Source organism: Crotalus tigris, unplaced genomic scaffold (assembly GCF_016545835.1).
Source record: "Crotalus tigris isolate CLP2741 ecotype Arizona unplaced genomic scaffold, ASM1654583v1 scf7180000017659.2616968, whole genome shotgun sequence".
Classification (NCBI taxonomy): Eukaryota; Metazoa; Chordata; class Lepidosauria; order Squamata; family Viperidae; genus Crotalus; species Crotalus tigris.
This window is the reverse complement of record NW_024096546.1, coordinates 1,259,550-1,287,003: the sequence shown is the minus strand read 5'-3', so window position 1 is coordinate 1,287,003 and position 27,454 is coordinate 1,259,550. Positions and strand designations below refer to the sequence as shown.

At 33.6% G+C, this 27,454-nt stretch overlaps 1 protein-coding gene across 5 annotated transcripts in view; it reads left to right on the top strand.

The window, feature by feature from the left end:
- SORCS1 (sortilin related VPS10 domain containing receptor 1) overlaps positions 1–27,454 on the top strand; it is a 440,998-nt gene that overhangs the window by 250,247 nt on the left and 163,297 nt on the right. The window lies entirely within an intron of this gene.

The window sequence follows — 27,454 nt, the reverse complement described above, 5'->3', positions numbered from 1 at the left end:
GCAGTTATTAAAATGAATGTCCTGCCAAAGTTTATTTTTTTGTTTCAAATGTTACCTATCTTAAAGAACGAACGTAATTTAGATGAATGGCAAAAAGGTATTAATAAATTTGTTTGGGCAGGGAAAAAACCAAGGGTGAAACTTAAAATAATGCAAGATTTTCGTGAGAGAGGTGGACTCAAGGTACCAAATATGAAATTGTATTATGATGCTGTAGTATTGACATTGATTAGCGACTGGGTGAATTTAACAAATACAGAAATACTTCATTTGGAAGGCTGGGACCTATTTTTTGGATGGCATGCCTATTTAATATTTAATAAAAAAGTGGATTGGGTTTTTAAGTCTCATATTATAAGAAACTCTTTGCTAAGAGTGTGGAGAAAGTATTATAAAAGTGACTTCAAAATACCATTATGGGCTATACCTCGGCATGCCATAGAAGGTATAAGGAAAGGGGTAAATATGGACAAGGTCTCTTACGTACAGTTATTAAGATGGGATGGCCAAGACTGGCAGTTAAAATCTTTGGAAGAATTAACACATGAAAACTTAACTTATTCATGGTTCCAATATAGACAAATAGTGGATAGATGGAAGATGGATTGTAAAATGGGCTGGCTTAGAGAAGATGAAATTTTTTTAAAACAAGTAAGAGATCAAAGGCCAACCCATATTAAGAGAGTTTATGGGGTTTTAGTGGAATTAGATTCAGAACTTGAACTAGTTAAAGATTGTATGATTAAATGGGCACAGAATATTGGTGAAACGATTTCAATGGATACTTGGGAACTTATTTGGATAAGAAATGTTAAATTCACACAAGCGCAAAATTTAAGAGAGAATTTTTATAAGATGTTTTATAGATGGCACCTTGACCCAAAGAAAATGTCCATTATGTACCCTAATCTACAGCCGAAATGCTGGAGATGTGGATATTTGGATGCTACCTATTACCATATTTGGTGGACGTGTAAGCATATAAAAGCTTTTTGGATTAAGATATGGTGGAATATTCAAAGAATTTTTAAAAGGAGGGTAAAATTTACTCCGCAATTATTTTTACTAGGTATTGTTATTGACTGTGATGCTAAGGAGGTTATATTGATGTTAAATTTGATTACAGCCGCTAGGTTGTTAATAGGACAATATTGGAAGAAGGAATCTTTGCCTACTTTACAAGAATGGTTTCATAAAGTTTCGTATTTGGCAGAAATGGCAAAGATTTCGGCTTTCTTAAAGGAGCAATCTCAAGAAAAATTTTTTGCGGTATGGGAAAAATGGATAAATTTTATACAACATAATTTGGATATGGAAAAATATTATTTAGCCTTTTTATAATTTGTAATGATTGTTTTTTCTTTCTTTCTTTCTTCTTTTTCTTTTTTATATATATACATTTTTTATGTATTATTATTCATATATTTTTTTTTATATATATATATGCTTTATTCTTCGTCTACTTTCTTCTTTCTTCTTTCTCTCTCTCTCTTCTCTTTTTATTTTTTATTTTTTTTCTTTTTTAGTATATATTATTCATTTTAAAGTTTATGTTATGTATATTATTATTATATATATTATTACTGTGATTTTTATTATTATTATTAATTATTTTATAAATTGCAAATGTTATTTTTAAAATATTTGTTAAATAATCCTATATTCAGTTCTGGGAAGTCGGGGGGGGGTGGGGTGGTTGGGGAGGGGGGGTGGATTTTTATTTGTAAAACTTTTGAAAAATTTCAATTAAAAAAAAAAAAAAAAAAAAAACACAGACAGGTCAGAAACTGAATGAAACCTGAAGCAACATTAACCTTGCTTTCATCCCTTTTGCAATGTCGCTTAGCAATGCACATTTGGAGGGACAATAAAAACTCTGTATACTGATAAATAAGACAGTTAGCAATTAGCATCAGCAAACTCTCAGCAATCGCCTGGATTGGAAATAACATGCCCATTCACAGACCTAACCCCAATCCACATTGGACAAGCTTTATTTTTAGGCTGGTCTGCCTGCCCATTTAACATTTGTGGATCTGAAATTTGAACATATCTCAGGCCAATCCTGGATGTACCCAAGGATTATGTGGACAAGTGGGGAGACAGTTTTCATGGTTCTTGAAGAAAATGCATTTTCCAAAATTTCCAAATCCAACAATTTAAAAATAGTAAATTTACTTTTCTTCTCTCTGATGACTTATTTTCTTAACTGCCCCACTATGCATGCCTTTTATTTGTGTGTCAACCACAGCTCCCCATGAGAATAGCTTTGAAGGACATTGAGTTGTAACTCTCAAAGATAGTAAATTTATATTTTGAGACTTGCAAGTCTCAAAGAGTGTAAATTTACTATCTTTGAGACTTACAAGCCAATGTCCTTAAAGTTATCCTCATGAGGAGCTGTGTTTGACACACAAATAAAAGACATGCATAGCATATTCTGTGTTATAGGTTATATTTGTGTGCCTCACAACTAAAAGGCATGCATGTTAATTTTCTTAGAAGACCTATTCCCCTAAGTAAAATTATTGTAGAAATGCAGATAGGTACCAGACTTCTAATCAGATGGAAGTATGGGATAGAGAGAAGCAGACTAGCAGGTGGAACATTCTTGGCAAGCAACAAGTTTGGCAGATTGGTATTTGAGAACCAGATGGCACTGTAAGCCAGCCAGGGGGATGTTGGCGAAGAGAGGCAAGCATAAGGGAAAATACTGCCAAGTCTATCAGAACTGAAATAATATGCCCAAGTGGAGGAGTTTGGTTGGACCTGGCAAAGTCACTTGGGAAGCTGGCATTTGAGGAACAGAAAGTGACACAAACATTCATCCATTGGACTGGTGTAGTCCACAACCCATCTGAGTCATTCAGGACCAATGCAAAAATACATAGTCATGGGGAAAAGTCATGTTCTTAGAACTGAAGCAAACTTTAGCCAAAAGGTGGTTGGATGAAGAGTGGCTTTAAAAAATAAATAAATAAAACATTTGATAAGATTCTATCCTAATGATCTCTGAGGAATACAGTTGTATGAGACTTCAGACTCAGCCCATAAAATGATTATGGAATATGAAATAGCACAAATATACCTTCTTGGAATTGGAATCCAAAGCAACCTGATCCTGCCATAGCAAGTAGCTCCAGATAGCAAAGTAGGGAGCATCTTTTGCTTTCTAGAAGGGATCCCATGCAGTGTTAGCTAAAAAGGTGAATCCTTCTTCTATATAGCTTTGGCAAGACTACAACACTTGTTTTAGCTGAGAGAGAAGAGAAGTCACAGATTGATGATAACACCTTCTGCTGAGAATCCTCCCACCATCTCCATTATATCTCTTCCCTAATAGAATGCTCTTTTGCCTTCCTCTGTGCCAAAATATTAGTTGTAACTGTTATTATTGGCACAGGAAGAGCTGCCACCTTATATCTTTAACCACCTAAACAGCCAGGTGTAAGAGGAGGAACCACCACATTTTAAATTAATGATGAATTAATTTAATGAATTAAATTAATTCATTATGAATGCATTTACTGGTGAAATTAAAACAGTGTGAGATGGAATGAGGGGAAAGAGATAGACATATCAAACCTGGACTGCAGAAATCCATAAAATCTCTAGATGATAGCAAACTCTCTTTACTATCATCTAGAGACTGTATGGATTTCTGCAGCCTGGATATGGTTAAGAGTAATTTGTGAATAAACTTTAAAGAGGTAATTAGAGTGAAAGTTTGTTGAATTATGTATTTGAAGCTTCGACATCTCTATTTTGTAGTGTGTTTCTGAGAGATGACACCCCAAAATGTGAAAATGTAGAATAAGGTATTGTAGGGGTAACAGTGAGAAATGAAAGAACTTAACACTGCTTTGCAGAGAATGAAATTGTATCATTATGGCAGAAAATGCTCCTAGCCCTGCATTAATCAGTGAAGGATGGAGCTGTTGAACTTTGTAACTGTCAACATCAAACCTGGTTGAGTAGGTATAAACATAATCCTCTACTGACAATTGAAAATGAGTGGAGGAGGAAATAGAATCAAGACTACTATATATCCAGGGGAGTCTCTCCACAGAGGCAATTATATTATCTCTTTATTTTACTAACATGGCCAGAGTTTGTAAAGATTGTTATTCTGATTACTGCTATGAGAAATTAGAGGCAAGAGATGTGAAAGCTTCGTTATGCCGAATCTAATTTACAATTGACCATAATTAGCTCTCTGGGATTTTTGACAAGAAATGTTGGAGATTGAACTATATCCTTTGTTCAATCATTGATCTATATTTTTGGCCCAAACTTTAAACTTCAGGTAACATGGACTAGGAAAGTAGCAATGACTCACTGCTTTCAGAAGCAAGGCATGGAACCATTTTACTCCTAAAAACAAGGGATGTAGCACAGAATTGAAAAGAATAATCATGGAAGCTTTTTTCATATTATTTTGTGAAATTACTTAGGTGAGACAAGCATGTAGAAAGGTGATAAATAAGTTGTTCAGTAAATCAGTAGCAAGCAAGGAAGAAAGCTGTTCAGAAAGCAGTAGGAATGCAAGTAAACAAAGCAACTGAATAGTCTCACTCAACTTTTATAAATGATACCAAAGACCAAAAAAATTGCAGGATTTATTAGTTTTAACACTGAATAAGAAATGTTGTCATCTGAGTGGTGAATCCCAAAGAAATATTCTGTCCTGGTTATATTATTTTAACTTGCAAGCAGACATCAAATCTTGTTGGATTACAGACATCATTAAAAAATAGCATCTAATTTATCAATGGACCGGTTAAGTTAAGCATTTGCAAGTTGAAACTACTGCCAACCATTGTGTTATTTATAGTTCCATGCCTGTAATTAACTGTTCACAAACAATCAGGAGAGACAATTGTTTTCATATGGATTTCTTCCACCCCTGGACACCTTTTGTTCTCACAGACCAATCAAAGACCATTGTCTTACATTAGTGGAAAAAGTCTTTTTTTTTTTTTCTTTTTATAGAGGAGAGTTAAAATTATTTGAGTTCTTGTGCCATTGACAGAATCTGCTCATTCTTCAATGGCTATTCAGAATGGTGCCAAAAAAAGGAAGATGAATTGGCTAAGCTCTAGATCATCTCTATTTAATCATTCAATTGTCAACTCTAAAAGCTTCCAAATCACAAGGAAAATAAAATGTGACTTGGCAAATGAAAACTGGTATGATTAGTGCATAATGGACTATGCCATCTAGAAACATTCAGTGAGAAAAAGAGCGAATTCAGTGAAAAGAAATGCATTTATTCATACATACCTATATACATATAAGTATATACATCCATATAATCATTTGCATACTGGCCATTCACAAGCTTGGGTGGCATTCATTTGAAGAACACAAAAAAAGTAATCAATTAAAAATATTAAAAATCATTTCTACTATCAGCCTAAGTGGAACTCTTCTTCCCTAAATCCTTACAGAAGAGTATGGTTTTAACAACTTTAGCAATGAGCAGGACATCCTGACCTTACATGGCCAGCTGTTTGAGTGTGAGTGTGAGTATTTATATGGTACCCATAGGATTTCTTCTTGGCTAGAATAAATTGGGTGTGCAATTTCACTTGGAGTAGACAGAAACAATAGTAACAAAGCTACAGATCTGGAAAGACTTTATAGGCAATAAAAGCAGCTTGAATTGGCCCCAGAAGTCTACGGACAACCAGATTCTAGGCCATCCTTAAGAGCAGCCCTAAGTAAAGCAGACTGAAATAAGGAGATGCTAGGGCATGAATCACTGCTTTCAGCACTTCCTGATCTCAGTCTTTATAGCAGTCACCATCCTAAAAATGAAGAATTATACTTCAAGGTTCTTTTTGTGCCTTTAGATGTTTTTTCTTGTGTGTTACAGTGGGGGACAGCACTTAAGAGAATGTGGCTGATTTTTGATAATAGCTAAGTATGCTAGAATTGATTAGTATTTGGATGGGACACTGACAATCCCAACTTGAAAAAAAATCAGAAGTAGACAGTCAAAAACCACTTTTATATTGCCAAAACCCACATTGCCACAAGATTTCACTTTTACATTTCTTTTCTTTTTTTATTGAAAAGTTTTATAAAAATTACAGTATACACCCCAAAACCCACCCACCCTAAACCCCCCTTCCTCCCCCACTTCTGAGAGCTGAGTACAGGGTTACAAATATAATAATCAAACTCTAACTAACATTAACCAACTATATAAATAACCAAGTCCATAATGCGCTTTAACTCCCCTTTAACATAGGTATAAACAAATTAAAAATAACATAATAATATAAACAAGTCGATATTATTAAACAATACAATATCCAAATTGTTAACAATACTAATATTAAAAATAATAATAAAACTAATAAAAATTCTACTATAATAAACTATTAATAATAATAATACTCTAAAATTTACTCATAAACTAGATGGAACTTTTTAGTCCCATATTTATTCTGAATATAATCTATCCATCTTCTCCAGACTGAAATGTATCTTTCTTGTGAATGATCCTTCAAGTAAGCAGAAATTTTTGCCATTTCGGCTAAATTTGACACTTTAAGCGTCCATTCTTCTATAGTAGGCAAATAATCCTTCTTCCAATATTGCCCTACCAATAACCTTGCAGCTGTTATCAAATTCAACATCAAATTAATTTCTTTAACATTAAATCTACGATAACACCCAATAAAAATAACTGTGGAATAAACTTTAACTTTCTCCTAAAAATCTTTTGAATGTTCCACCAAATCTTAATCCAAAAGGCTTTTATATTTCTACAAGTCCACCAGATATGAAAATAAGTAGCATCCAAGCTACCACATCTCCAATATTTGGGCTGTAAATTAGGATATATATACAAGCAAGATACCATCTATAAAACATTTTGTAAAAAAATTTCTCTTAAATTTTGGGCCTGGGTAAATTTTACATTTCTAACCCAAATTACCTCCCATATATCCAATGGAATCGGTTCTTGAATATTTTGGGCCCATTTTACCATACAATCTTTAACTAAATCCATTTCCCAATCCATTACATTTCTTTTCTTAACTAAAATCCAGGATAAAATCTTCTGCTATCTTTGCACTATATAATTAGCTATGTCAGAATTTCAGTGATAATAACTCACCATTAAACTAAGAATAATTTAAAAGGTGGTTGCAAAATCACAAACCTTCAGATACTGATAGTGTTGGGAGGAACTCCCCCGTTCGGTTCTTCCAGCCGGGATTCTCCTTGACGGCACAGTGCAGAAGAAATAGATCGTGAAGCCAGCTACCAGAAAGAGGTTTTATTTCGAGGATCAGCGTTGAGTGACAATTCAGCTCGAGTCCCCGGCTAGCTAGACAGAGTGATCTTTAAACAGGGGTTTTTATACCCTTTTGTGGTTTCCAAACTTGTCATTTCTGATTGGTAACAAACTTACCATTTCTAATTGGTGAGTTAAAATTTGTCTTTCTTGATTTGCTGGTTTGTGACTATTGTTAGTTCCTTTTTCTTGCCTAAAAGGTGTTAATTACTTTTATTGTTGTGTCCTGATTGCTGCTAGCTGGTTCCTCATTGTGTGTGTCAAGTGTTTGCTGTTTTAGCCTCAGGCTGCTGTTGACCCAGTTTAGTTGGGGTGTTCCTAGATTATTTCTTAGTTGGGCTGGGGAGGGGGTGTCCAACTCTCATCAATTGATTAAGCATTTCATTCCGATTATCCAGCATGGCTGCTGGTTGAAGATGCTGGACATTTTCTTCAGCAACCTTTGGAGGGCCACAGATTATCCCTCTCTCACCAGAAGAATTTGTTGGATCAAATGTGATATGAGGATTTTTGTTTAATATATGATTTGATCCAACTGAGATTTTCTTTCACTTTTCATTCTATAAAAGTATAAAAGTATGACAAAGGATATGGTTTGTGTTCCATGAAGGCATTATACAAAGCCATACAATGGCTAGAAAAAAATTAGTGTTTTTATTTTCCACACTGCCATTTTTAAAATATATCCTTACAGAAAGAAGTTGTAGTTTTTGGAGCAAAGCAATCAAATAAACAGGTCCCACTGTACTTTGAAGACAAACACATTTATTGTGATATATGTTTTGCTCAACTATTTCATCAGATGCTTTATCACATCTGTCTTGATTGCCCAATGGAGTGGAAAGACTAAAGTGTATTTAAATAGGACTGTTTCAATATGTAGATTAGTATACACTGCTATTTAAGGGAAAGAGTTTATAAAAGAGAAGAATCGTAAAAGCCTAAAACAATTGGCAACAGCTACAGATATGTGTTTGCTTTGAATTTCCATCCTTTAAGGTTGCTTTATGTTGAAAACATCCCCATATTTGTACGTAAATATATATACTCCAAGATTTGCAATAGCCACAGATAGTAAGCATATCAATTGTATCTTTTATCCAGAAAGAACAAAAACATATTGCTGGAGTGGAAAAACTGGCAGATGAGTACACTTCTAATTCATGAATATAGTAACTTCAGTTAGAAGACCTACAGAGAATGAGTGCATTTTCTAGTCATTCAAATGTATATGTATCACGATTTGTAGTTCTGTGATCAGTCAACTAAACAATGTACTTTACTGAGCTCTAAAAACCTCATTTAAATAGAACTTTGCATATGTGAGTGAGACTGCATTAAAATAATATGCTGTTTTGACTGAGCCCAGATTTAGGAACAGAAGGAAAGTATTTCATCCATAACAGACTAAGCATCTCTTTTTGAAAGCAGGCACCCTGGCAATGTCAAAATATTTACTTTTATTGTTAAAATATATTTTCCTTTACTGAATGCATTTATTTTTAATTTACTTATCTTTAATAAATGATAAAGTAATAGTATCATACCCTGATTGAAGGCTTTAAGAACTTTACTGGAAAGGCAGGAGACCACTATTATAAATTCATGATACTAGTTACTATTATTATGCTTAATCTTTTCCTTTTTTCATTTATTATGTAGCTTTTAATTAGTACCAGCACTAGATATAATAGGACGGAGTAGCCTTTTTCTTCAAAGAAAGTGCATCTTACAATATACTTATAAGAGTGGATATGAAATTAACAAATATAAATCCCACGGAGGTAGAAAAGTGGAAAGCAGTAATGATAACAGACAGTGTTATTAAACTGAGGAATTACAGGCTTTTTCCTCTTTGTTCTTGGTGGGATTTCAAGGTTTAAACAGTAAAATCATTTAACAGAGAAAGAGATACACAGAAAAGAACTAGACTAGATCTTAGACATGGCTCCCACTCACTGTGGAAGTGTGCCCAAAAAAACAAGACTAAAATGTCACCCATCTCCCTACAAAGTGATTGAGGATTGAATAGTGTCCTCAGTAAAGTGCCCAAATATCAAATATGGTCCTTGGATATAAACCATTAAACACTACAATTGGCAGCAGGTCTCTAAGATTGCAGAATAAATAATTTTCTTTATCTAATATATGAGAACTTTTCAGCTATAAACACAGATTATCTTTATTTAGGTAAAGAAGAATAAACCTTTTTTAAAAAAAATTACCTGAAAATACTTTTAAATACTAAGAAAATTCAGAAGTGAACCAAAGCATGTTTACTAGTTAAAATTATTGTATTGGCATAAAGAACACCAATACTAAATTCTTGCCATAAGTTGACAATCTAATTTGTCTTGATATTCACATTGAGGAAAAACAAAGCTTTCGCTTGGATGATATGCAATTGATTTGCTGTCAGGTGATAAATAGTGCTAATGGTATAGAGCTTATCTATTAACAAAGAATTGATCATCACCATGAATCCAAAGTGCATGGAGAAAATATAAATCTCTATTTTTGATATTAAAAGATGAGTTATAGAAGCAAATAAAACATTCTCAGCAAAGTCTATAAATATTTGATTCTCATGTTCAAAACTAGATATAAAGTTTTCTCCAAGTTACTTTGTTAGATGTATTTTATGTCATAGATATGAATCTTCATGCCAGAAAAAGATCCATTTCCTATAAGACATGCTATCCATCTATCCATCCATCCATCCATCCATCCATCCATCCATCCAGTCATCCTAGAAATAACTAAACTCTAAATTATAAAGAGGACAGAAATGTTTTTCTTGGATTTTCAGAGCACATGTTGTGCCTCTGGGAAGCACTCATCCTTCCTCCTCCTCTAGATACACCCCCTCCCTGAATAGCACTTCTGACAAAGCCGCCACCTTTGACCAGGACGTTACCACCACCCTCTTGTCCCACTGTGTTGTTCATGATCTGTGAGCTAATAAAGAGGCATGGTGGCTCTTCATGATCCTGGAGAAGGTCTGTCCTCTGGTAGTTCAGGTTTTAGCATCACGTGACAGAGTGAACTCCTATCCCTTGGCTCAGCTTCTGCAGCCTAGCAGTTTGAAAGCATATTACATGAAAGTAGATAAATAGATACCACTTCAATGGGAAAAAAATGGTGCTTTGAGCAGCAGTATGAATTCAACCAATGTCCCATCTGCCTGAATGTGAGGTGACATTGGTGATGGAAACAGCTAGGAGCGGAGGAAAGAAAATGCACTGGACCACCTATTACAGATTGAGAACTATATTTGTTTTTTAAAATGCTGACCTTCTGGGATTATAAATTCTTACTGAGCTGTGATCTTCAAGCTCAAGAATTGTTTGCAGAAAAAGAAAAACCTTGACTTTTGGCTAATCTTCTAGGGGGAATTTTACTGGATGGTTAAACATTCTGGACTGCAATTTTGGGTTGCTGATAAATTGTAAGACCTCTGAACAGAAGAACTGTTATAAAATACTGCTTTCAGTGGTGCTTTGACAATTGAAAACACATTGGATTATAAAAACCATATATAAAGACAAGAACTATATAAGATTTGGTTGTTTGGACTTTAAGATTGGCTGGTTTGAAAGGCTAAATACAGAGACTATGGTATGGGTAAAAGAATATCTGGAGAGAGGAGATAAAATGGATGTTGCATACTTATCTAAAAGTGTCAGGAAACCACATCTAATATCTCCTTCTGAAGGCCCCAGCCTGGAACATCAGAGATCTGCAGGAGCAATACTCCAAGACAAGGCAAATACTTTCCAGGAGGCAATGTATGCAATGCTGTGACAGATTCAAATGACAACAGTTTCAAATCATGATGAGATTAAAAACAACTTTGACTGTATAAATGAGCACATTTCTAACCTAAAAGCAAAAAGTAAAAAACTCTCAGAAAATGATGACAAAGAATGAATAAACAAGCCAGATAACAGAACACAAACCAGAGGACAATGACCCAAAGAGGAAAGCTACAGATGAAGAGAACTACAGCTTAATATAAACAAAAGAAAACTTGCAAGGTTTTGCCACAACAATGGAAATGGAAAATGTATCTTATTTTTCAGGGCTTCAAAATAAACTTGAAGATTGGAAAGAAGATCTAACAAAATGGACTATAGAGCAGCCAGGAGAACCATTAAAGTTTGGGAGACAAAAAAAAACCATATGTCCTATCTAACTTGTTTTTCCTACTCCCAAGTACAGGAAGAATCCCCTGGCAAATTGAACACACTCACTTGGAAAGCTACCTGGCCAAATAAGAAAGCTAGAGTTAGATTCAAGAGATTTGATTCGAGTTATCAGATAGAGTACTATATGATTAAACACTTGTTTGAATATAGTTAAAAGAATAGATAAATTATGAATATAAAGGGGTCCCACAGTAAAGGGATAAGATATATAAGTAGTATACTATTTTTATAATATATGAAATGTAAGAATATTGAATATGTGAATGAAAAGTTTGGATATTTAAAAGTTATTAACTTTGAGAAAATTATGACTGATAAGAATGGTTTGAATACAGAGGGGAAGTTAAGCTTAAATAAGAATCTTGAAAATAGGATATATAGTGACTAAATAAGATGAGTTTATAAATACAATTAAAATATAAGCTGATCAGAAAAGATATCATATGCTGATGTTACTGTTATTTGTACAAACAGAGGAAAAAGGTTTATATTCAACTTTATATGTATCGAAAATTTTAAGAATTATATTTGTTTAATGTTGCAAAAGGAGAATTCTATTGGAAGAAGAGATCAAAGAAATATATCATTAATTAATATAGTGATTATGGAACTATAGAAATTAATTATTATTGATTGTTTTTTTAAATATATGAACCCAGACAACACACTGTTTACTAAGCACTGAAGAATGTTATTGTAAAAAAATCAATAAAATATATTAAAAAAAGAAAAGAAGGCAGATTAGCCAAAAGGCCAGGGGATAGGTTGAGTGGGTGGGAGATGAAGCAGGGACAGAAGAAGCATGAGGCTCTCACCTAATGACTTTGCAATATTCACCTAACAATTGCAACCAGGACTAAACAGAATTTTTCTATCACTAAGTAGAGCAGTGATGTGATGCTTTGCTTAATGACTACATCTGTTCCCTGATCTGACCTATCTTAAAGGGCTGACATCTGGAAAAAAGCATAAAGAAGAAACATAAAATAACCTCTGCATTGATTCTGCACGGTATAAGCAAGGATAGATGAAAATTATGACAAGCTTTCAAGATTCTTTTTTTTTGTCAAACATTTTTCCTAATCAATATGTTCCATTGAACCTCAAGATCTTTCCTTGGTTTTGTAAATGTTGTTGTAAATACAAAAGATAAGTCAATTAGAATATTTTTGTGGGACTATTCCTCAGCGATCTTTTTTCCCCCTTCTCTCTTAGTTTCTCCCATTACCTTTTTTCTCTCAAGTTCTTGGAATCTTGACATGTAGTTTATCTTTTCCATGTCCATTATTTCCTGGAAGCTTTTCTCCATCTGGATTAAATCACAGCTCCTTCTGTTATTAAATTCCATCTCTAAGTTTCTTTCCACTAGTTTATATTCAGTTATCTGCTTTACTTGATCTCTCTCTTTTTTGTTTTCTGATCATTTGTTGTGACATTAAATTGAGAATGTGTTCATTTAAGTTTTCAAATTTATTTCTAATTTCCTCATATTTTGAAATTAATATCATTTGTATTTGTTGTAACGTAACATACATTTCCTCCATAATGACCAAAAATCAAAGTTTTCCTTTCTCTGCCAATCGCTTTAAAGTCACAGTTTAAAAACTATTTATAATCCAGAAAGGTCAATTTTTTTTCCTAAGTTTTATAGATAGTTTTGTAGATAGTCCACAATGTTTTCTTTTCTTTTATTGCAGCTGTGCTTTGTTTAGTTAAAGCTTTGAAGGTCACAGTAACAAGTTTTTTTCTGGGCTATATATTTAGGGCAGTATTTTCATCCACCACTAGATGTCAGCATCAGTTCATCTTTCAGTTTTCAAAACAAATAATTGCTATTTAATTTTGTCAGTAATTTTTTGCCAGGAAACTTTTAACAAATTCCATCAATTTCATACTTTCCAAGTTCAAATTTTATATTGATTTTATTTCTGTGTATTTCTATTCCCCATAAATTTAATTTGGTGCTTCTGTTTAGGGGAGGGTGGAACAGAGATCCCCCCCTCTCATTTTCAGAGGATTTTTACTTCTGGGGTTGTTTCTTTTTTCAGGAAATCAATCAGGTAGAAAAGAGAGAATCAGTATTCTTACCCAGTTTAATCACGCTGTTTACGATCATGCTGAACTTAATACTTTTTTGCTTTGGCTGCATGTAGCTTGGGCTAGACTCATGAATGATGCTAGCCTTTCTTTTGCTGATTTTTGGAGAGCTTTCCTCAAATGCCCAGATCAACTACCATCTCCCTACGATCAGGGGGGCTTCTCTCCTTCTTTGCCACCTTTCTGGAGTGGCTTTTGGCCCATTCAGGGTCCCCAAACAGAAAGAAATCAGCCATAGGGTGTGGAGCCCCGCTACTCCTTGGCTGTTGTACTAACTTCGCAAAACTAGAAGCCCTTCAAGATTCCTTATTTCAAAGCAAGTCCTTGAATTGTACCTGGAAGCTTACTGATAGTCATTGGAGCTACATATATTTGTACAGCTACATATATTTGTTAAATTTGTTACCCAGAGTTACATATAGGAAATTATATAATTCCTTTAAGGAATTAATCCCATATGATTAATATATATTATATCTTTATAGGTTGCTGTTTGAAGAAGCATTTTTTCTATAGCAGTACTTGTCTTATGAAATGGCTTGCCCTACGTATTATGCATAGCTCTGACATATCTACTGGCATAGTTTAAAAACCCAACCTTTTGGATGATCTTAACAACAAAGCATTCGCTTCTCCTAACATTTTTCTTTTAAAAAATTTTGGCTTTGTTCCTGGGATGGATGAACAAAGAACATTGGGAATGTAGGCCCAAAGTATTTAACCCCAGGAGATTCTCTGAAGGCTTGAAGGCCACCCCAGCTGTCCTGCTAAAGCAAGGAAGCACCTACATTGGGCAATACTAATGTAGGAAGATTCTGTAGATGGACAATCACTTCATAGACAATAGCAAAAGCATCATTTTATAATACAGAAAAAAATTTGAAACTGCAAATGTACAATGGGAACATACAATGTAAGAAACATTAACTTGGGAAAACTCAAAATAATTAAAGATAAAATGAATTGACTATATATTGACATCTTAGGCATTAGTAAACTGATGGAGAAAAGGGGAAGGTTGATGAGTTTTATGATCAAATTCTATTTAAAATTGACAGAATATGTACGCAAGATATGCTGCTTGAGGTTGAAGACTAGAAAATTAAAAACATTTAGGAAGAATGTATAGTTGTACTACATGGCCTAGGAAACCAATATTAAGCAAAACACTTTATCAATTGTTGCCAGTCTATGCATCATTGCTTTATTCCTTTTCTATATTCTGCATGATGTCTCATGCACACCAAAAAGGTATAGAACTTGCAACATGACACACTGATGCTGATAAAAGATTACTTTAATAAAAGTAGCAACAGTCGATTGGTGCTTCTATGTGAATAGTTTTTTGCTAATGTATGGACTCATGTAGCTCTTTCAAATTGTTCGAATTTTTATTATGGAAATATTATTTATAATATGATATAGGAGGAATAGAATGAATTTATACTTGCTTTTGCTAAAAGTTCTTGCTGAAGCCTCTCAAAAGGTAAATTATTTTATGTGCCAAAGTTTTCAAGTGGCGATACATCATTTACTTTATGACACCAATAGCCTGCTCCGTATGCAAGCATATATGAATAATATCAGTTTGTGTTCTTTATAGTTTTATCCACCAACAGTTACCTACATCTATCTAGATTTAGAGTGCAACTTACACTATATGACAGTGAAAAGGTCATCTGAAAAATGCATTGATAAAAAAGATAATTTTCTGTAATTCAGAGACAGTTCTGAAGTTCAGGCTCCATAATTTTCTTAATGCAGCAAATGAATTTGCATAATATATTTGCTAATGTAATCACGTAAGAATCCCATTATCTGAAAAAGAGAAAGAAGAGAAATAAGCCTTAAAACAGCCTTAAGGGTATGAAAATGATGCCTATCTTCCCTTTTTAAACAAACAAACAAACAAACAACAAGAGATTAATTTAAAAACTCCAAATCAAAATCATTGACTTTCAGTTTGAACAATAACAAATTTATTTCTCAGATTCAGTTGTTCTGTCCTGTGTTGGAGCAAGAAAGGAATATGACATTTATAGGTTTATGGCGTTTCAAGGTAGTCTCTAGGTTGTTTCTTGCATTCTCAATCTCATTTTTCTTTCAAAGAACCATCATGAGAAGTTCTCTGTCTTCCCCAAATAGTCTCTTAAGAATCATTTGAAATAGTGTGAGAGCTATAGTTCTCTTGTTGTTTGTATTTACACTGCCCTAAAACTCTACAGAGCGGTACTGACTCCACAACTCAGTTAGAGTATAATAGATTATACACCTGCTGGATCTGAAGTTATTTCCCACCTGTTGAAAGAGAGACATTGTGAGCAAAAATAATCTCTTTATGCAGTGGAATTTTTGCAAAGCATCAGGGAACCATTCCTCCCGCATACACTAATTTTGAAACATCAAATATATGTAGCTCTGAGCTGGAAGCAATTCTTATTTGACTGAAGAGGATTCTTTTAATATCCTTGTGCTACCATTAAATGCTCCATTTGAAACATTATTAAAATATATTTTATATAAATGATGATAGACATTCATCTGTTTACATTTGCTGAAATTTAAGCCTCACATCTGAGATATTTTCAATTGTGGAGGAAAATAGTCAGCATACTATATTTTCTGTCAATATACCTTGCTCTTTTTAGGTTCAGGGAGTCTGAGTGTGTATTACTTTCTCTCAGCAACATACTTTGGTCAGTATCACAGCAAAGTTCTTTGGCAAAATAACAACAACAACAACAACAACATTCAAAACCATAAGTAGAAATCTACATTGCAGTGCAGAATTATCCTTCAACTTGGAACAATTTAGGATATTTTAACGTTTTTGTTTTGTCACTGTCAACAGGATTACTTATCTGAACAGTGTCCTATTCATTCCTGTAATGTTTTGTAATATTTTGGCACTGGGCTTTTAAGTAAAAAAAAAAAACCATTATTTTGCAATCTATACAGTTTGAATGCACCACTCCAAACTCACAATAGCATGTGAAATCAAAAGGTCTCATACAATCCTATAGAGTGACTGAGAATACTAATGCTGATCTTTAGCTATTAATTGCCTAATTATTACTAAACATATTTCTAAAGAATTGGTCCTTTGCCCCTTATTGCAGCTTGAATTGTCTATTATATTCTGTGGCTCCACAAGTTAATTCATTTTGGGATTTAATTTGAGAAAATTATTTTTTGGTGAGTAACTGCTACGAAAGAAATAAGAGAATAATCAAGAATGATCCTTGAGTCCCTGTATACAGAGCAGTTGCACTGATCTGGCATCAGTGCTACACTGTTCTGTTCCCATGACATCATCTGCCTTGGCAGCAAACCAATTTTCTTTGGCTCTGGCAATGCTCAAAAGACAAATCTGTTTTCTTATTTGTGATGCTGAATTTCCGAGCTTATTGAGAGCAGACTGTTTTCCCACTTGTGGAAACTCCCCCATATCCCACTGTCTCCTTGGGGCTTTCTAGTAACTTTATAGGATGTCTTATCAGCAAATCCAGCATTAGCTAATTTTTGGACTCTGTTTCTAATCAGTTTTTTAATTATCTGCAAGAAACTGCCCAGTGAATTTCATATAAATGGCATGCATAGAATTATTGTATCATTCCAACTCCCAGTCCTTAAGCTCAGATGATCCATTAATTAATCTTCCTTTCCTTTCCTTTCCTTTCCTTTCCTTTCCTTTCCTTTCCTTTCCTTTCTTCATTTTTGGAAGTGGGCAATTAAAAGAGCTTCAAAATTAGAGTTGAAAGATAGGATTCTTTGCTTATTTTTCTCTATCTTATGTAATGAAAACATGGATAATTGTTCTGGAAGAGAGATGCTGTGTCTTAGATCTCTACTAATGCTACTTAAGTCCATATTCATGAGTAGCTAGCTTATCCTATCACACTCATGATTAATGTGGTTCAGTGAAGTCTGCCATTGCAGCTTGTAAATCATAGTTTATGGCTTGATATGTTGTGCAAATCCAACCAAATAAATCATGGTTAATACAATATCCAAAGCGAGCAAATAAATCCATGGTTTCATGAATCATAACTTAGAAATTATAAAAGGACATGGAAAAAATTGAGTTAAGAAAAGAGGTCTCCATATTGCCTTTAAAAAAATATTCTGAAATTTAACATTGAATCATAACACAAATAAAATCCTATATTTGGGGTGTTGCTGCTGTGCTTAAAACTTTTGATATGTTTGCTTTTATTTTATTTTTTTATACCCCGAATTTGTTTATATCTATAAATATCTTTTCCATAAGAAAATAAGGCATAGTTGGGGAAAAAAGAAAAATAAATTGTAGGAATTAAGTAAACTAGGAACATTGTCTGAAATCAATATTTTGCTGGGAGAAACACTAACAAAATTCTCAGTGTTGATTTAGAACTCATATACTAAATCTGCAACTGTCAAACCATTTCTAATAGCTGGATGAATTATGGTAATGACAATAATATAGGTATATTGATTGATTATATGCCATCAAGCTTGTGTTGGCTTTAATGGCCACATAGATTGATATCCTCCAGGGTATTCATATATTACTAGAAATATCAGTTAATGCATAAACCACATAGATATCCATAGCTTGCCCCCCCCAAAAATAATGACTTTGGAATTTATTTATTTGAAAAAAAAATAACACAGCCACTTGTATTATATAAAGCAGTGCTAGGTGGTTAGCAAATACACAAATAATAAAAACAAATTAAAATTCTAATGTACAATTAGTGCTATAAAGGTACCTTCTCAAAATATTAAAAAATGCTGGGCTGAATTCCTGTTATGCCAAAGTGTTTGATGGAAAAGACAGATTTTCACAGCTTCTGGAAAACAATTACATTAGGGGTGTTCCTTATCTCAAGGAAGGCACTGATGTATCAGGCAAGTACACAAGGGACAACATTTGTCAAGTTTGGAGCATGTTTTGTTGTTGTATGTTGATAACATTTGCATCATGTGACAACATACTTTTTTCACTTCCACCCTTTGTGAGTCTTATGATGATGCCACATATTTGAACCATATGGGATCATGATTTTGTTAGCTGCACATACATGGTATATTTTTATGATAATAAAACATATATTACTGCACAAATATAATATTGTTACTTTTTGCATGTATTTTTCTATAATGTTCTATATTTTTCAGAGTATAACAGCTGGCTTGATGGTGTGATGAACAACACTATCTAATGTTAGGTCTACAACATATTCTATCAGCAGTGCTCCAGGAATGTGTTATTTGATGGGGTTTTTTTCTGTTATTACACTTTTAATGGAACTTCTTCTCTAGGTCATTTTATATTGAAATGCATTTATGTCTAGGATGGATTTTGTAATTGCAACCTGGAACAATGATGCTAGCAGCTTACAGTCATTATTTAATTAATTTACAATAGGATATCTACATAACAAGTTAGTTGTTTCTAGTACAAAGCTTTGAATATGAAGGCAATATGTCATTTGAATATGAAGGCAATATGTCCCACAATTATATCTCATCCAAAGATTTATTTCTTGTACCTGAATACTACAACTCTGATTTTTTTTTTGTTTAGAGGTATATGTGTTAATAATAGTACAGATATTCCTCAGCAACAACCACAATTGGAACAGTAATTCCATCATTAAGTGGCACAATCATTAAGTGAGAAATCACATGACCACAATGGGCATACTTCACTTCTGCTGAAATTGTTAAGCAAATTGCCCATGGTCATTAAGTGAGGCTTCACATAACCATGACTTGTGATTTTATGCCAACCTCTCCATTGATTCTGCTTGTTGGAAGTTGGTTGTAAAGTACACAGATGTTGATCACATAACTGCAGGATGCTGCAATGGTCATAAAGGCCTGACACTTGTGAAGTGCCCAAATGTTGAACAAGTGACTGCAGGGATGCTGAAATGGTCACATGTGCAAGGATCAGCCATAAAATTACTTTTTTAGTTCCATTGTCACTTCAGAAAGTCACTAAACAGAGCAGTCATTAAGCGAGAATGATTAGTATACGAGTCTGAAGCATGAACATTTTGCTTTTCAGTTTGATGTAGAAAATACTTTTCACATTTCCTTCAAAGAAGGAAAAACCCAACAGAATTTTCATGTGTGAACTGTGGAATTTTTGTACTTACATGGTGGTCAATAAGTGTTTTACTCATTCAAACTTTCACTACATTTTTTTTAATATAGCTTCTCTGGTTCCCCTACATCAATTAAATGAGTAAAGAAAATGTCATGAGTCTTCCCTTCCCCCAACGGACAATTTCAGATTCAGAACACAGACAGCTAGGGGTGACTACAAAATAGTAGAAAATTGGGTCCAGAAAACAACATTAGCGTCATTCTATTCCCTCTCACATGTTCAAAACCAAAACCAGTAACTATCAAGAAAATATGTCAAACATGCAGAAACAGAAGCCTCTTTGGCAAGGATGGAATACTGTCATTCGAATTTATCCCCTATCAAAAATAACTCAGGAAACTCATAGAGTTTGGATGCATAGGTTAATCTCTTGGGTCATCAAAATCCTTTCAAGAAGAAAATATTTCTGTGTTTATTTCCATCTCCAGTTTGTTACTTTTGATGCCAGTTTAACTCCCCAAACAGCTACTGAGCTAAATAATCTTGGGGGAAATGGCCTTTGCATTTTGGTTCCCTTTTCTGTATGATTTCTGTTTCTCTTTATGTTCCTCTGCTTTACCTCACTTTCCTTTCCATTGATGTGAGTTCCTTTCTGTGGCAGCACTATAGCTGTTGTCCACCCCTCTTATTGTCTCTTTATCTCAGCTTTACCATGTCTTTGTCTACTTTTGTCTACTTTATCTCAACTAGTATCATTTCAATTAAAACAAATAAACACCAATCCAATCTAAACATAATGCAGTTTGATATGAATGGAATACATCAATTCTAGCTTACTGTAATGTTCCTACCCATTTTCTTATGACACTCAGTGCCCAATGGTTAAATTTCCTAATACAGGTTTGAAATTTTCAGTGAGTACATGTCTATTTGATTTTCTGTCTGTCTGTCTGTCTGTCTATCTATCTATTCATCATCATCATCATCATTATCATAATCTATTACCTATCTATTATCTCAGAGTGCAGTGTTCATGAACTTCCAGAGTTTCTAGAAGCTACTGTTAGAGCAGTTTCAAACTTTGACAAAATTCTTTCATAAAAAGATTTTTTAAGCTTTTAAGAAAAACTTTAAAAAAAAAAAACTTTCAAAAAAATGCCCAGATGCTGATTTAAATGCTTTATCTTATGGGACTCATGCAAATGTTAATCATTCAATAGAGTTTAACATCTCTGATGAATTACCATCTTTATTTCTGACCTTCCTGTAAGAACAAATTTGCAAATGATAGGTGAGTCATGACCCATAAACCAAATGCAAAATCCAAATTGAAATATTGAAACATTAGTCCCATTGGTTTTAAAAAGAGTTCAAAACCATCTTCTACTTACAGTTCAGTGAAATATAGATTTTAGTAAACATGAGTAAGATATAAGGCTATAGTTTCAAATTGGCAATTTTAAGTGCATTTTCTCAGATTATGTACACTACTGTATATAATCATATAAAAAGGATTGAAAATTTCCTTAATTAGAATTAAGAATTTCTTAATTCTTAATTCAGAATTGATCAGAATTTCTCAAACATTAAGAGAAAGAGAGAGTAGCAGATTCAGGTTCCTAAATGCCTAGAGACTTTGAGTCTGTCACTCTGGAATGGAGGAAAATAGAAGGACTTACTTGGAAGAATGTGAGAAATGAATAGGAATGTAAGGAGAAATAAGGGCAAATAGATACTGAGGGATTGTGAATGGGATGTTCTAAATGCAAGAATTAGATTTGAAATTGGGCTCTGATCCAAATAGAACCAGAGAAAACCCAGTACTGTAACAAAACATGATATCAAACCCCACATCGTTGACAAATCAGGGAAGCAAAAAATACATGAGTTTCAAAAAGATATCTTTAAAGTTAGACTAGGGAAAAACAGCTGAAATTAGTCAAGACTCAAAACTGCAGGCAGAGAAAAAAGAGTCTGGGAGCACTGGCGTCAAATAGAGGGGAAACACAACAGAAAGTGGTAAACTTCACCTGTTCAAAACACAACAATCTCTGACTTACCCATGTTCAATTTGTGGCTATCAGGGACATCTACGACAACAAACTAGCAAAAATCCCATCATGGATTTTGACCATAAATGACTGAAATACAATCAGTGTAACAGCATTGAAAACTCAGATCATGAATCAGGGGACCTAAAGAAAGAGCATAAAAAAAAGAATTCATATATATATATATATATATATATATATATATATATATATATATATATATATATATACAGGAAGTTTTTCAGACAGATGTCTAATTGATTACACCTTGACATTTTTTAACTGCTATACTGCAGTTTTTTACTTTTTACAATCTCTTTTGCCTTGCAGCCCCCAACCTACATACAAATATTATATATATATTTCAGAACTTGTTCCTAAAAGATGTACCCTAAGAATATTCTTTTCTGTAAAAGAACAGGCTAGTAATTCCAAAATACCTTAACCTAAACAGAAATATATTAAATGATGTCATCAGGTCCAGAAGAATCAGCACTGATATAAAGTATTGGGACTTGACCATAAAACTATCATTCAGATTTTGAGGAAGTGCCATTTCAGTTGTATGAGCTACCCCAAATACTAAATGAATGAAATGAAAAGGTATTTGAAAGTAAATAAGGTATCAACTCTGAGAAAGAAACTTTGTCAAGAAATTGCTATTTAAAAAGAAAATATATACATATAAAAATTCAAGGAAAGTTTTTTCCCCCCAACAAAGTTCCCTCAGCCTCATTTCAGTCTTCCCTTATCTCTTTTGAAGTGTCATGAGGACAATAATTTAAATAACAAAGACAATATTTTGAATTCTTTAATTTACTTTTTGCTTCCTCATTGAATTTTCTAAATATCTGGAAAATTTTAGCACAGTTTTGAATTCACACTTTCATATTTATCATTACAGTTGTGTTTTTCACAAAAGATACTACATTTGATTAGTTTATTATTCAGCTGCTTTTAAACAAAATAGGAACACCATTTCAGTATTAATAACATGAAAAATTAGAAGTGCAGTTATGCTACCAATTTACATTCAGGGTAATATTTCATTATTGTCACAGCTGACTGAATATCAGGAAAGGAAAATAAAAGCTCATCAAATAAATTATTCAATTAAAATCCAACATGTTTGCTGAATAGAGTTTTCTTTTGAACAACAGGCAAGTAACTCTCATTACTGGAATTAACAATGCAGCTGATGAAGCTGGAAAATAATGTTTGTAAAAGGAAAGAGATTGTATCTTTCTTTGACAAAAATTAGTCTGTGACTAGACATATGGTCTATGTAGGACATAAATTAGTTCCAGCTGGAATTGGAAACAATGTTTGTTTAGCCCTTTAACAATTTATCATTTGGAAAAGAAAGCTTCATCATTCTGAACAATAGCTGCAATGTTTTGAACTTGTAATTTTAAATTTGTTTTCAGATTCAACAAAATTTGTGATTAGAGAGAGAAGTTTAGAAGTATCTTGATAAAGACTTAAAAGGAAAAAGCCAAATAGTTACTAGGTATTGACTTTCCAGGTTACAATGTTAGTTCCTGCACCTGAGCCTTGTGTGTCCTACTAAGCCATCATGGTTTTAATTGTCATATGTTACACCTTAGTGCACGGGTGTCAAACTCGCAATGTCATGTGATGTGTCGCAACGTATCATGACTTTTTTCCCATTGCCAGCAATGAGGTGGGTGCGATTTTGGCATGACGCATCTGGCCCACGGGCCAGCAGTTTGACACCCCTGCAGTGGTTTGGATCTCAGATAAAGTTAGGTCAAATGGAATATAAAAGCTGCTGTGCCTATGGTTATCTTCATGCTAGTGTAAATAAAGCCGATTTATGGACCAATATGGCTACCCACCTTATTGGTCATGAAAGCTAGCTGGGTGACATTGGGCCAGTTTACTTTCTCTCACTCAAATCCATCTCACAGGGTTGTTGAAAATAGAAGGAGGAAGGTGTGCTGAATATCCCAAAAGTGCTTTTTCAAAAGGCAACTGGACTTTGTTTTTCCTTGACGATGTTTCATCCAAGCAATTTCTTCTGTTTTAAGAAGCTTCTTGGATGAGAAGCAAAACTTCAAGGAAAAAAAAAAAGTCCAATTCCCTTTTCAAAAAGCATCTCTGGGACAATCGTGACCTGGATGACTGAGAATCTCCCTAGACATATTTTGAAAATGTATGTATAAAAATAATCAAGGTGGGACATCAAATAAGCAAACAAACAAACAAATGAAAAATAAATAAATCTGCTGCATAACTAGCTTTTGAGACCAAAAGCTAGCTTTTGAGACTACATATTAATGCCATGAATTTACATTCCATTCAGCTAAATGGTTATCACATTTCCATTCCATGCTTCTCAAGCTGCTGGCTATATATCTTCAGTCTGGATTAGCTTTATCCTTTCATTAAATTGAGATTACATTATTTGCAATCTGCCCTTTGAACTGTATGAGCTATATTATTAGCATTTGTTACAGTTAGTAGTGGCAAGGAAACAAGACAAAACAATGTAGATAGGAAAGTGACCATAAATAAATAATACATTCTGTAAAGCACCATGCCATCTCCAGGACTATAAAGCCGCTAGATATTTTTGAAGTAGAAAACAAAACAGACTAATTTAGGTTTAGTTGATATACTATCTAATAAACCAAGCAGAGCACATCAGAATTGGATTGTGTTTTTTCCCTTATTCCTAGCAGGTAGAAGAAATACATGCTTTTTAAATTCTGCATTTAGCTTGTGTATTATAGCCCTGTGAGATTTGGTCTTGCTGCTTCAGTTTAATTAGTAAAGCCTAGTTCAGGATGAGCCTCTGTTCACTTTGGATGCATATATTTATGGAAAAAAACCAGCAAATTATCAACTTCTTCTAACATCAGAATGTTTCAATATATGATGCAAATGTCCTATGCTTTTTAAGGAATGCATGCTTAGGCATCCTAATGTTCAATATTTCATACTCAAACATCTGTGCTGTGTGAACTTTTATTTCCATCATAATATGTATATGTATGTAATCCTGTTAGGCCACCAGTATCATTAAAAATGTTGAATATGTATCATTCAAATTTTCATGAGACTATCAAGTATCTTACCCTGAAATCTTTGGAAGTTCGATTATAAAGAAAAGAATCAGGCAAAATATCATGATTTCTGCTGTCTACATATAAAATGAAAGATTTGGTAACACCCCACCCTTTTTGGATAGTACTATTTTGTGGAGGGAGATGAAACAATTAGTGCCTTTTTTTTTTAAAAAAAAAAGAACAACTTGTAAGAGCAACCAGAAAGCATAAGTCAGTAGAAATCTTTTTTCTTCCTTAGCATCATAGATGAAACCTAGAAGGTCAAATGTCTCCCCCTAAAAACAAGTCATATGACTTCTGGGGCAGATTAATTTCAAGAAAGGCTGTAGGAGCAGCTAGCTGCTAAGAAGCTAGAATATGTAACAGAAAGTGTTGGCTTTCAGGTATGAGAAAGTAGGGTACAATCTGTGCTGCTTAGAAGCAGAAGAAACTTTGGAACAACTTAATAGTCAATAATATCAATCAAAATCTTTATTTATGACAATTGTAGGAACTTTCTACTTAAGAGCTTACTCTATTTTTTAAAAAAGTTACATAGTTGAAATTTGGCTTGTCCAAAATAATCTTATTTCCAAAACTTTTTTCAGATGTGAAATTAAGCTCTTTTCTTAAAAGAGTACTGTAATCTACCTCCCCAAACTTCTGTAATGGTCAAGTCATGGGTCTTACTTACCCACAAAAGTATTTGGATTGCCATTCATCTTTAGGTACATTTCACGAGGAAGGCTGCTTTCACATGCCAAGCTCTGCTTCGATCTCAGTTTCTAATGTGTAGTTTTACAACAACTACATAAGCCTTAAAAGACAAAATGAGCATGGTGAATAGCAGCAGCTTCTGTTCCTGACATGTGGTAAGTATATTCACAAGAGTGCGTTATGGGTGGTTTTGTTTTGTTGTTACAGTCACTTAACATGGGAAACCTCAAGAAATAACAAGAGATATTCCTGTGTAGTAGGATTTCACTAGTAAAGAACAAAATTTGTCCTTGATTTTTCAACTCTTAAACAATTTTAGCATACTGGAACTACATATTTCATTATTTAATTCAATTCTCCATGTAACCTCATCTTAGTTCAAAGAGCACTTCATTTTTGAATACAAGGGTGAAAGCTTCAATTTTTGAGTATAGCCAGCCTCTATTTCACTTTCTTTGCTAAATTTTCATCACTTTCTTTGATGACATTTTTGTATGTATAATCAAGAGCATCTGCAATATTTTTTTTTATTTCATGTAAGTCTTATGCTCCCTTGATAAATTATTGTTTGCAAATCCTATTTTTGAGCTGTCCATTTTCTCTGACCCAACACCTTCCTAACCTTTATTCTATACAAGCATTCAAGCACCATTTCTTTTATAATTGCTTATGAGATTTGTCACTCTGCTGACATAGGTATACTCTTATTTTTGTCATAAAAATGTTTTTCTCCAATTATCAAAGAAGTGATGACTAAAACCAGCACATATTAATGACTGCTTCAGATTGGTCTCCTTTTGATGCTTGCTTGTGGGACATGTTATAGAAAATCAAATTACACTGTGTTATTTTGTTATTATATGAAAAAAAGTAATATCTGTCTACTAAGTGAATGAAATTTGTAATGTTTGTGGGATAAAATTCAATCTTGAATCTATAATAGCTGTTTGGGGGATCACATGACTCAATTCCACATGACCCCTCAAAATATCTACTTCTAAATAAATATCCCCCTTTTGCATAGTTTTTTTTGCTTAATGAGATCTTAAATCTCTTTTGATCAGCTTTTTAATGGTATCATGGTGTAATTTGCATATTAAGGACAGGACCAAAATGAAATCAATAATACTATTGGTTGTATTTTACCCATTATTTAGATAATGGTGCCATTGGTGTTAAATCATTCTTCCAAAGAACTCAGAATGTTGCAAGAGGTTATTTTTCTATTTCTACAGTCACTATTGTTTTCCCAGCATAATCTGGAAAAGGAGATTTGATTGACAGATAATCACCAGCTACATTATATAACTTCTCTGACATTTTCTAGTACCACAAATCAGAAAACAGTAGTGAGACACATTCTAAATTCCAATGGTTGATATTTGACAAAGTGTGGTCCAAAAATAGCAAATGTTAAAGGCCCATCTTTCCTAATGTGACTTTGTACATGCAGAGCTTTACCCTGCTTGTAAAAGATATTGTCCAAAAGTCTACATAGGTAGGATAAATGGTCTAAAATTGATGTATTGTAGCTACAGTACATAGCATATACCAGAGGTAGGCAACCTTGGCTCTTTTACGACTCGTGGACTTCAACTCCCAGAATTCCTGAGCCAGCATGGCTCAACTTGGGAACCTCTCCCTTTCCCCTCAGCATGGCTGGCTCAGGAATTCTGGGAGTTGAAGTCCACGAATCGTAAAAGAGCCAAGGTTGCCTACCCCTGGCATATACATACATATATACATACCTGCAATGTTTTTGTAATGTTTTTATTTAATATACAGTACACCATCCGGTACTGTGATTATATGAATTAATTGACTATAAAAACTCTTTTTTTTTCAAAACAGGACTTTCAAAACCTTTTTCCTATGAGATATTTATATTACATGCATCT